Genomic DNA, 3,946 nt, shown 5'->3' on the forward strand with positions numbered 1-3,946 from the left:
TGGCTCCACTATGGGCAAATCATGTCTGACTGACTTGGTATCCTTCTACAAAGGAATTATACCACTGGTGGATAGGGGCAGAGCATTTGGAATCAGAAACCATTTTATCCACAGTTTCTGAAGTGATTTTGTTGTTACTTTCATAGTCTTTATCAAGGAGCAGCAGATTTCAATTAAATAAGCAACTAAGTATATGTTTGATTGACACCGGAAGAGTTGAGCAACCCTTTCAGTACTGGGCAAAGGTAGAACTAGACAGGATGTGGTGGAACTTCCTTGTGATTTATTACTGCAGAAAATACTTCAGGGATAGAAACACTGCAAGTTCTGAGCACTACTGGCCAAGTTTCAAAATGCAAGGGCCAGCCTGAACAGCAGCTGAGGTTATTTTTGTGTGTGTTTATATGGTCTTAAAATGCAGATAATTTGAGGCTATCAAGTTGTTCAGTGGTTAAACTGTGTAAGTACATGGTTTGATTTTTCTGTACTACCACATCTCTCCTTTTTGTTGGCAAACCTCATATTATCGTATTACAAGTTCTTCTATCATATCCTTAGACCACAGACTACCTTTCCCTGTGACAGGGCAAACAACAAGTTCCTCAACATAAGGGGACCTCCATGTCTACCTACGATCTAATGCTAGGAAAATGTTAAACCACTTAATTAATAAAAGCTGATGGGAAAATTTGCAACAGATTCAACCTGGCTAGTAATAAATTTGGTCAGAGACCCTGAAACTGAAAGATAGAACAGAGAAAAATCTCATTATTCTAACATGCTTATATCTAATTATATCATGAAAATATCCAGAGGAGCTGGATATCTGACCTTGGTAATCCACTTGCTAGAAACCAGGAACTTCTGCTTCCAGCATCAACTTGCAGCAGACTGCAGACCTGAGAGCACCTTTCCATCTGCATGGCTTATGGCTTGTGTGGTATTTCATTGATTCTATAACCCTGAATTCTGAAATGGATTCTTACCTACATCTTTCTCTTTGCAGGTGTAATATAAAAGTATTATATAGCATTTTGAACCGAAAACAACTTTTTGGCATTGATGCAAAATGGTGGAGGAAAAGGTTACTCAGCATAGTTGCTTTGAATACTATATTAATACCGACAAAACATTTTCTTTCCATCTGCTTTGGTTTTCTGAGTTTTAGTTTAAAACATTGTGCTTTTGAATGATAAGCTATGTATAAAGAAGGTAGAAGATAAACATGGTCAATGAAAGTTTACCCAGTGTGCCTACTCAAAAACAGCAGAGATATTTTTCAGTTCAGTCACACTCTTGCAAATCCAAAATACACATACAGTTCTATACCTAATCTACAAACACATTTGCCAGTCATGTGCTCTGAATATATAACCATATTTAGAAGTCATTACTTGATATTAGTGTATTCCCTTACCCTAAAGATAACTGACTCATAGTTATGATTTCCTCCCTGCTCCAAAAACTCAAAATATTTATATGTAAGGAGCTCGCTAACTTACTTCATGAGTTCATATGACCTGGTTGCCCAAAATAGGAGGGTGAGCAGACTCAGTAATGCAGGAAATCTTCCCCAGTTCAATGTGTCCAAATGTTTAAGCTCTCTGGACTTCATAAGACTTTGAGAAAAGCTGAAATTTTTATGTGCCCTTTGAGTCGTTGCTGTATAAGAGCTTTAAAGGTTGCATAACAGTCTGTTTGCCAAGTAGTCACCACACCCATGTTACATTAACAGTGGGAAGAGAGACTGACAAATGTATCTGAAGAACATCCTAAAGTTGGATGGGAAAATATTTGTTGTTCTCATTTTACTGATGTTCATGGTGCAACACAGTATATAAAAAAACAGGGAACATATTTCTTGAGTAAAGAGTCAATGCAGCCCTAGGTTCATTTCTTGCTGTGGTCTCCAGTAAATACACTTGGTTATCTCTTCCACACCCATGGTTAAAATTATTCCATTGCTTCCTAGTTGTTCAGTTCTTTCAGAAATTAGCCTGAGCAAGAAGCATTAGATTTTTCTATAATTATTTATTTATAATCTATTAACAAAAATTTTAAAAAGAACCAAAAAGCCCATGAAGACCCTAGAAAATAGTGGCAGGTCACTGACCTGCATCCTTACAGCCTGGAGGTCCAAAGGTCCCTCAGCATCCACTGTTATCCTTCAGAGCAGGGCTGATGCTCAGCCCTCACCTCTGTGAAAACAGGAATATTGACGTCTTGCCATAGAATCATAGAATATCCCAAGTTGGAAGGGACCCATAAGGATCATCGAGTCCAACTCCAGGCACCACATGGGTCTACACAAAAATGTCACCACAGCTTGGCATATCAGGGCAGCTTTCAGGTGGCCTAATGGTGTTTTGTTTATGTAGGAAACAAGTATTTAATTAGTAACAGAAAACTGGATGCATTTCATTTGTAATGTCTCAGCTGCTACTTCTCTGTCTCCTTGGAGGCCTGTTTCTGATGCCATGCAGTGGTGTATTGCCCCAAGGATTTGGCCATGGCTGCTTTCCCTTACATTTATTTTTAAAATGTCTGATAAATTCATGGGAGTTACTGCTGATGCACACTAACTACAGAGGAGACTAGCAAGAGACTGTCTCTATAAAGACATGTTTTTATATGTATTAGGTATTGAGTACAATTTATATGGAAATGTTTAGGGGCTTTCCCTCTCTATTTGTTTTATTAAAGCTTAATTAACTATGCAGATGAAATCCATTTGAAAATATACTCTCATCCTTCTAATGGAAAACAATGAGAAACTCAGTGATGATTAAATAACTCAAGATATGCATAATTAATAGCAAAACTTTTTTTTTTTTTTTTTTTTTTTACAGACAACATTAATTTATGAAGTACTTCACAGTAAACATTCACTTTAAAAGGGCCTGAGAAAGAATAAGAATAATAAAAAAGGAGGTGAAAATGACATTCGTGAGGAGGTATAGACATGCAGGATGTTATTGGCCAGAGATGGATAGGGGTGATACCATGGAGTAATGGACAGCATTAGTAAGAACTCATTCCAATAGGAAAATGATATGGTTTATGGTGTACTGGAATCAGATGGAAACGGACAGAAACTGTGGGCAGAGCAGCCAGTCAGAGTGGAGAGGCAGAGTCAAGCTCAGTTAAGGAGAATTTAAGTGGAAAGAGCCAATATGTGTTCTCACTCTCCAAAACAAATGAATTGTGCACAACAGAAAATTAATTGAGAATTTTTTTTAATATAATTTTGTGTGATTACATACACCTGCCCATGAGAAGCAGATGTGAATGACACAACTCTGTATATTATGCTTTTTAAATAGCTGCCTCTGGAAAGACTCATGTACTACGTAGCTCTACAAAATAGTCTCTCTTTCACTGCACCACTGTGACCCCAAATATTTGCTTTCTTTAAACAAACGAAAGAGAAGAAGAAAATCTCATCCTTTTCTCTCACCAGCCTAAGTCAAGAGTATCTGCAGGAGAATCCACGGAATTGCACTTATGCAAAACTGACAGTATCGTTTTCTAAATCTTTGGCTGTTGTAGTGTTGTGAGGATCATTTCAGTTCAGTGTGAAATTGTTCAGGGATGATTTCAGTGTTGTACTCTGTAAAAGGCTACCAGGCTTAGTGGCATATACAGTAAGTATCCATTTCAGTGAAACAGAAGGCAGAGGAGTGACATGTCATTCCCAGGTCTAGAGCCAGAACTGCCCTTCCCATGGGATTAGAGAAAACATACTTTTTCACATCCAAAAGTCTCCATAGCATATCTGCTCATTAATTTAAAGGCTTAAAGTATAACAAAACTTCAAACTGTGAACCTAGAAGAAACAAGTATAGTTTTCCTTTCATACAACTTCTCCAAAGCAATTAAAAAAGAAAATAACAGAAAGATGTGCTGCAAAATTAAAACAGAAGATTTTGGAAATGAATATATATAA

Source organism: Anas platyrhynchos, chromosome Z, assembly GCF_047663525.1.
Source record: "Anas platyrhynchos isolate ZD024472 breed Pekin duck chromosome Z, IASCAAS_PekinDuck_T2T, whole genome shotgun sequence".
Classification (NCBI taxonomy): Eukaryota; Metazoa; Chordata; class Aves; order Anseriformes; family Anatidae; genus Anas; species Anas platyrhynchos.